Here is a 14182-nt window from a genome sequence, read left to right as displayed (position 1 = left end):
GCTTCTTGGTGGTTGAATATTTCTGCCTGCTAGGGACTGTGAATTCTTTCCAGGTACGTCTTGAATGTAGACCAGCTATGACTTGGTAATGAAGTGGATTGGAAAGGAGACTGGAGGCAGTTGGTGGTATGGTAACAGAGGTGTCAGTCCTCGGTGATTCCCAGGTTTTTTGCCTGAGCCAGGAGTCATTTGCCAAAGTGCAAATATTTGGAATTAGAGCAGATTTGGGAAAGAAGATTTGGGTGTCCTTGCTGGCCATGCCATGAGGTTCTAGGTGTTTAGAATGCAAACAGAAACAGTAAGGTTTTTGGAAGAGACTATCAAGTAAATTGCTACTTTCAAGATAATGTGTTAAGAACTGAGGTAGAAGAATGCACTTGAATGTCTGACAGCAGAGAGAACAGGTACATGGCATGGCTGGGTGTTCGGAGATGGCTTCCTAGGTGATTTGGCATCTGAGCTGAGACTGGAGGATGAAGTCTAGTTGTTCAGCCAAGCATGGGAAGGATATTCTAGAGGTAGTACTTTACATGTATTGTTGTGATGGCTTCCCAGCTGACCTTTTGGGATTCTTCCTCTCAATTCTATACATCATTAACTAATAATAGTGCAGTTGTAGTCATATTGGGTTGGCCAAAAAGTTCATTTGAGTTTTTCTGTAACATCTTATGGAGAAGCCCAGAAGAACTTTTTGGCCAACCCAATACTAGCCCTCTGCTCTGAAACTTTTGAAATTCATGCCTGACATTCATAACTCTCTTTTTGGGACTTGGTCTCAAAAACCTTTCTAGGCTTCTCTCCTAAAGTCAGTGTATGGAGATGCATCATGGCACTCCTAGGATTGGGTGATGTTTGTAAAACTCGAAAGACAAGGCTGTGCTGAGATCTGATCAGAAGACTCGTATCAAGATGGGATGCCTACCATGGATAAATACCTCGGGCTAGCCCACCTTGATGAGGCCACCTAAAAAACTATCTCCCAGACGCCCTTTCTCTGGAAGAAGAAACCAAACACTGGATGACTTCAGTGGCAAAAGGTTTAATGAAAAGATTTTGGGTAGCTCACAAAGTATCTTCAGGACAGCTGAACTCTAGCTCAGACATTGGGTAATGCCCCCCAAAGTGCCAAAAGTCACACCGCAATGTGACGTTCTTCCTGCAAATGGCATAGCTGTGTCGCTGCACCAGTGGCACTGGATGCTGCCACCCCTGGAATCCAGATATGCCTGCCACCGTGGCCAGTGCTGTTACCACCACCACCAACATGGATTCTCCATTGTCCCTGCTTCCTGGTTTTGCTAACTCCCAGCTGCAAGTCTGGGAAGAGTGTGTGCAATCGTTGGCGCAGTCTCACATGGGCAGATAACATGAAATAGCAAGTGGAATAAGACATTATCCACCTTGAGGCATCTTTTTTCTGTGGCCATACTTATTACTTCCAAGAAATAAATGGCACAACTTGGTCTACATAATACCAGATGATGTCTAAGGTCCTTTTTGCCTCTGAGACTCTCTGATCTGCTCATTTTCTACTGCTAACTACTTCTTCAGTGGGGGATTTATTCTCTAGGGCAAGGCTATCACAAAAAATATGGACATCTTTCTTGGTTCATTTACTTCTCAATTTTATGCTACCAATTTTTGTTTCAAACTAGAATGGAAGGGCAGAGTCTACATTTCTTCAAAGAGGCAGACTGCATTAACTTAATGTCTCAGTATTACAAGACAGCCAAAGGGCTGTGTCAAAGCTATTTAGTTGTTTTCCCTCTTATAATTACACTAGTTTTAGCAAGATGGGTATGATTTCTCAGGCACTCTATTACAGTTGGGAATATGAAACTGTCTTTCAAAATTGCTAAAAGTACCTCAGTGTATCTACAATATGATAATACTAATCCTGGCTTGACATAAATGCTAGTTTTATAGCTGCACACTCTGTAAAAAGTGTATTTTAGCCAGAAGAAAATGCCAGTGTTCAGATAGTTTTGACTTTATTTTGTCTCTCTTGGTCTGTAATAATCATGTTTAATTTTGACACGTTTAGTTATATATCTTGAAACCCTAAGCGCTCTGTCACAGTAAAAGAATTTGGAGTCGAACTAAAATTTCCATAATTTGTTGAAGAATTACATAATCTATGGAGGAAATTTTAGTCCTATAGACACTGTCGATTATATAAAAATGTAAAAATCACTGGTCACATTTCTATTAGGTCTTCAGTGGAGGAGAAAGTAACAGAGTTATGAAACCTCTGATTTGGTAAGAATTGCTAGTGTTCATCTTTCACAGTGCTTCACTGAATTATGACCAGGTTTTCTGTGAAAAAAAATTACTTCTTTTGAGGTCAAAGAAGTATGGGTGATTCTACAGTTCTCTATTTCTCTTGTGGAGATTCATAGTGCATGTCACTATTTTAAAGGCACTGAAAAATCCTACATTAAAGAAACCTGTTCAACTTTGTAGCATACGTCTTAAATTTGGTCATGGAATTTGTTTTTTGTTTGATTTTTTTTTTTTTACAAAAACCTGTTTATCTAATGAGATAATCAAAGGTTCCGTATACTTTGGGAAACACATCTATCATAGCCTCCTACCCCGTTTATAACATCCTTGCCAGATATATGGCCATCCAGGCTTTGCTTGATGGCTACCTTGGCAAATTCAAAGAGAGTATTAAATAAATAGACCTTGGTATTGGGGTGAGCAGCAGTGATTCTCATTACTTGGAAGATTGAGCTACTGTCTCCCTCCAAAGCAAGGATGTGCAGACAGTTAGAAAAGATTCAGGTTCATCAAGCTCAAGGCTCCTCTCCCATGACACAATTCCCTTGTGTACAGGTGTCGCCAAGCCCTGTTAGTATTGCCCTGTGAGAACTGGGTCTGGGGAACCAGCACAAAAATTGTTGGTACTCTAGCAACTACTATGGCTATAAGTTACAAACTTTCCCTTATCTCTGACCTAGGAGTCTTGTGTCTTCTCCCAGCATCCATGAAACTGTGGCAAGATAAGTTGTTAGCTTGCAAAGAGGGTAAAATCTCAGACCCTGCATAGATCTTGACACTGGTTACCATCCTTGTTTCCTGCTGAAGTTGCTGAGGAGAACCTGCTGGCAGCCATCTTGTCACCACAAGACGTGACCTTGTCTGCCTTGGGATGAAATCAATACAGAGGAGAAAGTAAAGTACAGAAACTGGGGCAGAGGATGGTAGAACCATTGTTGCAGTTGCCACTTATCACCTAATGTGTATTAGGAGGCATTAGAATCTGTTTGTACTTTTGGCATCAAATCCTTCTAGCAACTTTAAAAAGCTGGTGTCTTATCCCCATTTTACAGAACAAGCACCTGAGTATCAGCAATTAGATTCTCAACTGTGGACAGTAAAGATAAATACAAATATCATTCTCTTTCCTTTTTATGTAGGTCTTTTCTATTAAAACATTAAATGGTATAAACATGCAAATGATTTTCCAATAATTATTTTTAGAAATATGCTAAAGAGTAATTTTCTGAAAGAGATGGGAATACCAGACCACCTGACCTGCCTCTTGAGAAACCTATATGCAGGTCAGGAAGCAGCAGTTAGAACTGGACATGGAACAACAGACTGGTTCCAAATAGGAAAAGGAGTACGTCAAGGCTGTATATTGTCACCCTGCTTATTTAACTTATATGCAAAGTACATCATGAGAAACATTGGGCTGGAAGAAGCACAAGCTGGAATCAAGATTGCAGGGAGAAATATCAATAACCTCAGATATGCAGATGACACCACCCTTATGGCAGAAAGTGAAGAGGAACTAAAAAGCCTGTTGATGAAAGTGAAAGAGGAGAGTGAAAAAGTTGGCTTAAAGCTCAACATTCAGAAAACGAAGATCATGGCATCTGGTCCCATCACTTCATGGGAAATAGACGGGGAAACAGTGGAAACAGTGTCAGACTTTATTTTGGGCTCCAAAATCACTGCAGATGGTGACAGCAACCATGAAATTAAAGACGTTTACTCCTTGGAAGGAAAGTTATGACCAACCTAGATAGCATATTCAAAAGCAGAGACATTACTTTGCCAACAAAGGTCTGTCTAGTCAAGGCTATGGTTTTTCCAGTGGTCATGTATGGATGCGAGAGTTGGACTGTGAAGAAAGTTGAGTGCTGAAGAACTGATGCTTTTGAACTGTGGTGTTGGACAAGACTCCTGAGAGTCCCTTGGACTGCAAGGAGATCCAATCAGTCCATCCTAAAGGAGATCAGTCCTGGGTGTTCATTGGAAGGACTGATGCTGAAGCTGAAACTCCAATACTTTGGCCACCTGATGCGAGGAAAAGACCCTGATGCTGGGAGGGATTGGGGGCAGGAGGAGAAGGGGCGACAGAGTATGAGATGGCTGGATGGCATCACCGACTCGATGGACATGGGTTTGGGTAGACTCTGGGAGTTGGTGATGGACAGGGATGCCTGGCGTGCTGCAATTCATGGGGTCGCAAAGAGTCAGACACAACTGAGCGACTGAACTGAACTGTAACATCTTAGGTGCAAACAGCACATTTTTCTTATTGTAAACTTTAAGCATTATCCATTCAATCAAAACTGATTTATTTTTTTTTAGAATTTTTAATTTTTCCTCTTAGAATTCTTTACTTAGAAGTGCAAAACCCTTGGACCATTACAGTACCTTTGTGTGCCTTGGGTTCCTCATCTATAAAGCGAGGGTTGGCATGAGTACCCACCTCGTAGGCTTGTGGGACTGAGTTGCACATGAAAACACATGGAAAGTGTTTAGAACAGTACCTGGTACATTCAAGGACTCAATACATGGAAGTTACTTTTGTTACTGTTGTTATTATCTGAGGTGGTGAAAGTGGGTGAAAGGAGGAAGGAGGAGGAGGAAGAGGCATGGCAGGGTTCACAGAACCTTGTTTACTGGGGATGATATCCCTCCCACCTTCCAACTTCCTTTATTCTTTTTCTTACTCCTGCTCGAAAGAGGAAAACAAGGAGAAAAGAATATAACTTTATTGAATCTTCGGACAATTTCCCTCAGATCAGCATCCTAGGGTCCAGGCTCTGAGTTTCTTTGTTATGTCATTAAGATTCATAACTTTGTTATGCTCTTCATTTTAAGCATTCGTTTAGATGTTATTTTTTTTCTAGGGAGCCCTCACCTCTCCTCTGTTCCTGCCTCCTTTCACTCACAGGGACAGAGTGGTTTAGATATATTTACACATGGCTTCCTCCTGTATGCTTCCAATGCTTTAGCAAAACAACAACAACAAAAAATCCCACAAAGCTTAAACAATGTGAAACTGCTGCATCTTTAGAATTTCTTTTTTAAAAAATTGACTCTTAAAATACACAGGTGTATATTTCCCTACTCTTTAACTTATTTCTTAATAGTTTAATACCAAATCTCACTAGCAGCCACTGATTCGAATGACAACCTTGTTCACCCCAGTGTTCCCTGGGCATCACGGCCTTTGAGTTTGACTTTTTTTTCTTCCTCAAGCTTTGGATTTTTCTCCAGCAGCTCTCTTAGGTTAAGAGGGCAGGGGCGGGTTGGGAAAGAAAAGGGCTAGTGGGTGGGAAAGACATTTGTGTAGCACATTCTCATTGCCTGCTGCTCCACTTCCTGAGAAGATGTTCATTTTACTCATCTATGCGGGAGACAACAGAGCCCTTGTTCTCCTGTTCACATCAGTTTCATTCTACAAGGGATTTGAGATGATTGCTTCCTTAATGTTGCAGCAAACAAGCTGGGAACAATGGGAGAATCTGGGATGGGACCAGTCCTATCTAGTGATGGGTATGTATCAAAAACCAGGATGAAAGAAAAAATGCGCAATAACATAGCTTGGCAGTATAAAAATGTAGTCCCTTTTACACTCTCAAACATAATTGAGGCCCCCAAAGAGCTATTGTTCACATAGGCTGTAACTATCAATATTTACCAGATAAGATATGAAAACATACTTAAAATGATTCATCAACTCATTTATGATAATAAGTCATTACATGTTAACATGACACTAAAAGAAATAAAAATAGCTGTTTTCCAAAACAAAAAAAAATTTAGTGAGAAAGTAGTACTGTTTATTCTGATATAATGTAATCTTTTTTAACATTGACGTATAGTCGATATACAATGCTGTGTTAGTTTCAAGTGTATAGCAAAGTGATTCAGTCACACACACAAATATATATATCTATTCTTTTTCAGATTCTTTTCCATTATAGGTTATTACAAGACATTGAGTATAGTTTCCTGTGCTATATAGTAGACCCTTGGTGTTTATCATTTTTATGGATAGTAATGTGTATCTATTAATCCCAAACTCCCAGTTTATTGTTCTTGCCAGTAGTGCTGCTTTTACCTTTTAGCAAATCTCTTTTAAAGCCTGGCTTAATAGAAGATTCATGGATTATCTTATCTGCTTCTGTGATATCACAAGTCATGTAGCTTCAGGAGAACTCCACTGTACATTTGGAAGGAATGAAAATGAAAAAGATATGTCTTACTTATTTTATTACTATGAAAATAGCTTGATCTTGCAGACCCCCTGAAAGGGTTGTGGGGGCCCTCAGGGATCTCTGGGCTCTACTTTGAGAATGACTGACATAGATGAACTTATTTTTAAAGTGATTTCAGGCATTAAAAGTCATAGAGAAACTAAAGGATGACACTAAAGGCAAAAACAGTTTCTGTATAATTAAGGAGGAAAACTTTTTTTCTTTCTAGGTGACTCTGAGAAATAAAAGTTTTGAAAAAATTAAGGATAGGGAAAGCCACTATACCACCACTGTCCAACAGAACTCTCAACAACGATGGAAATGTTCCTATCTGTGCTGTCAAATACTGTAGCCACTGGGCGCAAGTGGCTAATGAGGACTTGCACTGCGGCTAGTGAGACTGCAAATGGAATTGTTAATTGTATTGTTTAATTGATTTAAATTTAGTCCGAAATAGCCACATGTGGCTGATGGCTGTCATATTGGATGGCACAGTTATAGACAAAAGAACTGCCTGGAGGTAGCCATTCACTCCATCAAAAGAACAAGAAATCTTCCCATTGGAAAGAGATGCCATTACCTTTTGAAAGAGACATCTCATATCAAAAGAGGCCTCCATTCCCAAGTGACCTTTAAGGACAGAGTTGAGGACATAAAAATGAGGCTACAGATGGCTTTTCTGGGTGGCTGACACCACACCCTTTTTACAAAGGAGTTCGTGATTCTGAGAACCTAAGTGTAACTTCTCATTGACCAGTATTTTGCACAACACCATCACTTCTTAAGGAGCACTCTTCTCCCATGATCACATGCACAATGTCACTTGAGAGGATTTGACTTTGTCAGGGATGCCAAGAGTAGGGCATCCCCAGAGGGTGGCTGTACCTTGGGACTGCATACTCCTCTTGCCTCACACTAGTCCTGGCATTGGTCTTGGTGAGATGTGTAAGGGAGATAAGGAGGTGGTATGCATGATGACTGGTACCTTGTCTCAAACACACTAGGGTCCCCCTAAGTGTTAGTTACATTGTTTCCTAGGGATGAGGAGCCTGGAAAGCAGGAAGGTGGATCTGGAGTTGGTGAGCTGACAGCTGCTGAAGTTCTTGGGCTGTAAACGGCCCAAACTTGGGATCCTCATCTTAGATGCCAGAGCTGGGATTCTCCCAGGACAAGGAGCTGTGTGCCACTCTAAGGCACGTGACTGTAAGCAGGGCCTCGGGTTCCTCATCTCTAAAATGCAAGGGATGGAGATTAGTGACCTTCCCCTCAACCCCAGTTCTGAGAGCTGTTCCTTTGCACCACAGTGCCACCAGCCCACAAAAACTATTGAACTTGATGATCTGTATATGTTTCCCTAGAAAAGAACAGTTAGCACATGGATCACTGGTAAGGAACTGGAGCAGTTCTTTCACTGTTTGAACCCATGTCAAGCCCTCCCTTGGAGAAGGCGATGGCACCCCACTCCAGTACTCTTGCCTGGAAAATCCCATGGATGGAGGAGTCTGGTGGGCTGCAGTCCATGGTGTCGCACAGAGTCGGACACGACTGAGCGACTTAGCAGCAGCAGCAGCAGCAAGCCCTCCCTGTGACACTTAACGGACAACTAGAGTGAGATAATTACTCTGTGGTTTTAATCAGGGTAGCCAGTAAAGATAATTCACAATAGGCCCTGCCCTTTTTTGTCTATGGAATAAATACCCTTAGTCTAGGTCTTGATAAAATAAGGATCTGCTGTGGAACATCAGCCATGAGAATGGAGAGGAAATACCTTGCAGAAGATTCAAAGGGAGATCAGAGGGTCCTGAGACTGGCTATGGAGGAAAAGGACAGGCAACAATTCTGTAGGTCAGTGGTTCTCCAAACGCGGTTTCTGGACCAGCAGCAAATCATCACCTGGGAACTTCCTAGAAATAGCAAGGCCTTCTCTTCTCTCTCCATTTCCCCCACTTACTGAATCAGAAACTCTGGGGCTGGGGGTCAGCCGTTTGTTTTGAGAAGCCCTCCATGGGCCTCTGATGGGCATTGAAGGTGGAGAGTCCCTGGAGCAGGGGAGGTGGCCAGTGCCCCATCTTCACCCCTCCCCAGGCCATGCGCCCACACACCAGCTGCCAGGAATATTGGTTGCTGGCTACTCCCAGCTGGCCTATCGCAATCTCTGGAGACTTGCCTTTGGCCGAACAGGAGCCACATGGCCTGAGAGATTACAGTCCCCTGCCCCTGCCCCCAAGGCCCAGAGTCTGACATCAAGGTACAAAAGTGGGCTCTTTAGTCTCAAGTAGGGACAACGTGTGATGCAGTTTATGCTCTGGGTCTTACCTGACGTCACATCCTTGCCTGGCTCTTTCCCCACCCTGGTGTACCTCCCCTCCCCCACAACAGGCTTTCAGAGAGCAGCCCTCCACTCCGTCATGAGCATCTGCATGCCTGTCTCAGGCTCTGCTTGCAGGCAGAGCAGATGGGAGGCTGGAAGAAGGCTTCCAAGATGGGAATGAATATGTAGAGAATATATGACTTAGGGGGCTTCTCTGGCGGCTCAGCAGTAAAGAATCCGCCTGCAATGCATGAGATGCAGGAGACGTGGGTTCGATCCCTGGGTCAGAAAGATCCCCTGGAGCAGGGCGTGACAAGCCACTCCAGTATTCTTGCCTGGAGAATCCCATGGACAGAGGAGTCTGGTGGGCTAGGTCGTAAAGATGCGGACTTGACTGAAGGGACTCGGCACACATGCATGCATGTGGCTTAGGATCACTCAATCTGACCCTGAGTTTAAAAAAGAGTAATACCGCTACATGCTTCAAAAACTGAAATGTATAAAATGATATGTGGTGAAAGGTCTCTCTCATAACCTGTTTCCTGTCTGCCCATTCACTTTCTTTCACAGGTCACTGCAGCTCTAATTGCTTCTGAATTATTCCACAGATTCAAAAAGTACATATACAAACAAATACAGATTTCTATTTTCTTCCTCATCCCTTTTACACAAAGGATAACCTTCTATACCCAGTATCTGTATCTTGCTTTTTCCCCTTTACACTATATTTTGGAGGACTTTCAATACATGTACATAGAGAGCTGCGTTATTCTGTTTTTATAGATGCACAGGATTCTACATACCATGGCTTTTGTAAAGAGCACCCATATGAAAGTGGCTCAGTTATGTCTCACTCTTTGGGACCCCATGGAATGGAATTCTCCAGGCCAGAATACTGGAGTGGGCAGCCTTTCCCTTCTCCAGGGGATCTTCCCAACCCAGGGATCAAACCCAGGTCTCCCGCATTGCAGGTGGATTCTTGACCAGCGGAGCCACCAGGGAAGCCCAAGAATACTGGAGTGGGTAGCCTATCCTTTCTCCGGCAGATTTTCCCCACCCAGGAATCAAACCGGGGTCTCCTGCATTGCAGGTGGATTCTTTACCAACTGAGCTATCAGGGCACCTCTACACACAGCCATTTAGGTTTTTTTCAATCTTTTGCTTCAGTCCGATCTTTGAAAACTACTGGACCACATAAAGTTGCCTGTGTAAATATGATTCTCCAAAATATGGCTGTCCTACATTTTTAATAGTCAGGGGTTCAAGAGGAATGGTAACTCTTTGTTTGGGGGTAGGTGTCTATCCTAAAGGTTTAGGGTTGTATTGTGGGGAAAGCTCCCCTTTACAAAAACTTAATATCTGAAATGACATGTTAAAAAAGCACACAAATTAAGAGCTGATGATTTTCTTTGAAAAATGCTTCTTTTAATAAGAGCTTTGTCAGAGTTCTTTTGATGGAGAATTGTTAAGTCTTAAAAATATGAGTTAACCTAACAAAACAAGTTACTGTTTTCATTGCAGGAACACATCTGCTGCTGCTGCTGCTGCTGCTAAGTCGCTTTGGTCGTGTCTGACTCTGTGCGACCCCCATAGACCACAGCCCACCAGGCTCCCCCGTCCCTGAGATTGTCCAGGCAAGAACACTGGAGTGGGTTGCCATTTCCTTCTCCAATGCATGAAAGTGAAAAGTGAAAGTGAAGTCACTCAGTTGTGTCCGACTCTTAGCGACCCCATGGACTGCAGCCTTCCAGGCTCCTCCACCCATGGGATTTTCCAGGCAAGAGGAATGGAGTGGGGTGCCATCATCTAGTGTATTATATAAGGCAAGCTACTCCTATATTGATTTGTATTTATCACACACTCCATTGGAATTTGTAAGGACCATTTAAACACTAATACTACTGAAATTTTGTTCAGAGGTTAAAGCGTCTGCCTGCAATGCAGAAGACCTGGGTTCAATCCCTGGGTCAGGAAGATCCCCTGTAGAAGGAAATGGCAACCCACTCCAGGATTCTTGCCTGGAGAATCCCATGGATGGAGGATCCTGGTGGGCTATAGTCCATGGGGTCACAGAGTCGGACACGACTGAGCGACTTCATTTCACTTCACTTCACTACTGTGTTGAAATTTTGTTATAGTGAATGGGTACTGGTTAGGGTTTTGGCAATCCTATTGTTGAATAAACATTTTTTTGCCAAAATGGTACTTATTTTTATGAAATTCAATCTGGAATGATCCTTGGGGATCCTGAAAGATGTAGTTCACTTTTTAGAACCTGGCTTTGGAAAATATTTTGGCTTGGCATTGTAGATATTTTGTTTTTAATCTGAAAAATCTTTTCAACTTTCTTTACCAGTTTTTTCTTTCATTTGTATAATCCTATAAATAAAAGAATGATTAAAGTTTTCTCCCAGAAGGAAAGAGGCATTCAAAATATTTTAAAAAATTGATTTCTTAGGAACAAATAAACGCATTTTTCCAATTTGTGAGGGAAGCCTAATTAAGTTAGAACTATTCATGGGCAGAGGATCCTGGTGGGCTACAGGCTATGGAGGTCTCAAAAAGTCGGACAGGACTGAGGGACTAAACACTCTTGTGATATTCCAAGTAGTTTCCTAAGCATTTTCTCCCTTTTTGGACTTATTAGATTTACCTGGCATACATTAAAATTTCAGGTTCAAAATTTGTTGTTTTAGTTCACTTAAAGTAACACCTTCCAGTTAATTCCAACAATGTTACACCTAAACAGATTGCAAATACAGAGAAGTGTTAGCAATACTGTTTCCAAAGAGCAGGGAAACTGTAGAATGTTAACTGAATGGGGGAATTTCGGCTTTCTACTAGATGAGTGGGTCTTTGCTAGCTCAGTTACCTGGGAAAGTGGGATCCTATATATTAACCCTTGAAAGTGCAAAATAAAAATAGGAGTTGTTGCTGCTTAAGCATACACAGGTAAACATGAGTTCAGGTAAGAATGTGTTACCTAAGGTGAGAACAAAGACTTTCATTACACTGGGGAGGAGTTTTAACTGAAAGGGCACTTTTAAAATTTCCGGATGAGCCCACAGAAATGACAGACAGTGAAGAGTCGCAGACTTTTCTCAACAGAATTTTGTGGCAAAACATGGAAAACAGGGAAAGCATTTCATGTTTTATCCATGTGCTCGGTTGTGCCAATATTGGCTGAATGTTGCATAACAACACAGTAGCTGTACTTACCGCAGCTGTCGTTTAAGGAATGTGGCAGATTTGCTTGACTTAAAAACTCTTCCAGCAAAAATTCCATTTTTACTTTAGGAATTTTACTTAGGAATTGGGGTAAAGTCTCAGAAAAATGCAGAGTCAAATGCCCACGCTATTGACCTGTCCCATCCATCTCCCCTGCTATTTGGGGAGGGCACAGCTAGGGTGTGATCCTAACGGGCTAGGTGGCGTGGGAAGGGGGAAACTCAGTGCTTCACCCAAGGCTGCAGTCTGCAAAGCTGGTGGGCAAATAGGATCAATTCCATTGGAGCTGGTGAAGGAGGCATTCATCTCCAAAAAAGACGAAGTATAGAGACAAGGCCCTCTGCCTAATAAGGGCTTAGGAAGCCGGTGGCGGGAAAGGGAATCTGCAGGAGCTGTGGAGCCAAGGGCACTTTCTGTGCAGTTTCCTTGCGGGCTCTCCTGGGTGGGCACGTGCCTCTTAACTCTCCCTTCTCTCCCCTTCTTCACAGTCCCTTTCACCAGCTGACCTGGTGTGGAACTCTGAAAATCTAAGAGCTCACCCATCTGGAATGTTAAGAGGCAACATCTAGATAAGAGGGTTTGAATTACAGGAGAGAAACAAGGGGGCTTTTTCCTTCTCCTTCTATCTTTTCTTTTTTACCTTCTATTAACTTGGTTTATCAAAAAAAATATTATAAGATACACATCACATACATTGACCATTCTAATTATTTTTAAGTGCACAGCTCTGTGGCATGAAGTACATCCATATCATTGAGCAACCATCACCACCATCCATCTCTGGAGCTTTTTCATTTTCTCAAACTGAAACTATGTCCCCCGCTTAAACCCGAACTCCCAACTGCCCTTGCCTCTGGCCCCTGGCAACCACCATTCTCCTTTCTGGCTCCAGGTGACTCAGCTAAGTGGCCTCATCATTTTGGGGAGCATAAAAATCGTTCCCTTGGCTCTGGACTTGCTGGCTGAGGGCTCATATTTGAATGGAGACACTACTGATGGGGACAGGCAGGAGGGTGTCTGTCCAGTTGGGCAAATGCTGAGCGAGGACACACAGTACATCAACCACGTGCCCAGCCGCCCATGAGGACCCAGCCAAGAGGAGCTGCCATTTTAGACTGGAGCTGGCTATGGAGGGTCCCTGTATTTTGGTTACTCACTGGTAGACAGAGGAAGTTGAATTTTAAAAGCTGTTTAATGAGGGAATGGTGAGGGCTGGGCAAACATGATTAGTCACCGAGCTCCCGGCCTAGGTTATTTATTCTCTGGAGATGCCCAGCATTTGTGAGTGGGATGGACTGCCGACTGGGAAGCTGAGTAAATTTGACCAAGAGGCCTAAACTGAGGGGGAAACTGGTCTCTTTATGAGCTCTATTGACACTGAATAGAAATGTGGGCTTAACTCCAATTTGTTTCCTAGCAAAATAAATACACAAATATCAAGGGAACTTCCTTGTTTTCAGAAAGAGGAAAGAGTCAAAGTTATTGTAAGTATAAAAGGCAAATGAAAAGGAGATGAGTGGTTTTGAGGATACGATAAAAATATCTTGGGAGGCAGTTCCACGTAAGTGTAAAAGGATACTCTGAAATCTTTCCTGGCTGCAAGGGCGAGGAGGAGTGAATTACATTCCCCAGAAAGGCTGTGGGTGGGATTATATTTGCAGATATGCTGGGCTTGGACACCAGACCAAGTCACAACATAAACTTTAGGGAAAAATGCATTTGTTTTTGCTAAAATCACAACAAACTCGTCTTTCTTAGAATGTCAACATTATACTAAAGTCTAGAACCAAATATGCATGAAAATATTTATCGAGTGGATAGGTGGGCAATAAAGATTCTTTAGAACTATGATGAGTTCCCAGTATAAAGAAATCCTATGCATTTTAAGATACATGGACAAAGTCCCTATTAGCTCTCAGATCTCATTGCTGCATTTGCTTTCATTAAGGATCTTAAGACTATGAAGTGGATCCCTTCTCGTTAGGAGCTCAAATGTTACAACCAACATTTTGCACTTGTAAGCAGAGACCAATCTGTCCACAAGCAGTATCTGTTATTACATATAATAAACCAAACATTAAAAAGTGAACTGAGAATTCAAGGTGGGTCCTTTCACACTTCTAGTTTCTTGTAGCATTTC

At 42.4% G+C, this 14182-nt stretch overlaps 1 long non-coding RNA gene across 1 annotated transcript in view; it reads left to right on the top strand.

Annotated features, from left to right (window-relative positions):
* The window catches only part of LOC120881725, a 41538-nt gene extending 31165 nt beyond the window's left edge, over window positions 1–10373 (top strand). The window contains exon 3 of the long non-coding RNA XR_005725326.1: window positions 10336–10373. This is a non-coding gene — a long non-coding RNA (uncharacterized LOC120881725). The remainder of the gene's footprint in view (window positions 1–10335) is intronic.
* The last annotated feature ends 3809 nt before the right edge of the window (window positions 10374–14182 follow it).

This window comes from Oryx dammah, unplaced genomic scaffold, assembly GCF_014754425.2.
Source record: "Oryx dammah isolate SB20612 unplaced genomic scaffold, SCBI_Odam_1.1 HiC_scaffold_23, whole genome shotgun sequence".
Taxonomy (NCBI): Eukaryota; Metazoa; Chordata; class Mammalia; order Artiodactyla; family Bovidae; genus Oryx; species Oryx dammah.
This window is presented reverse-complemented; position numbering and strand designations above follow the sequence as displayed.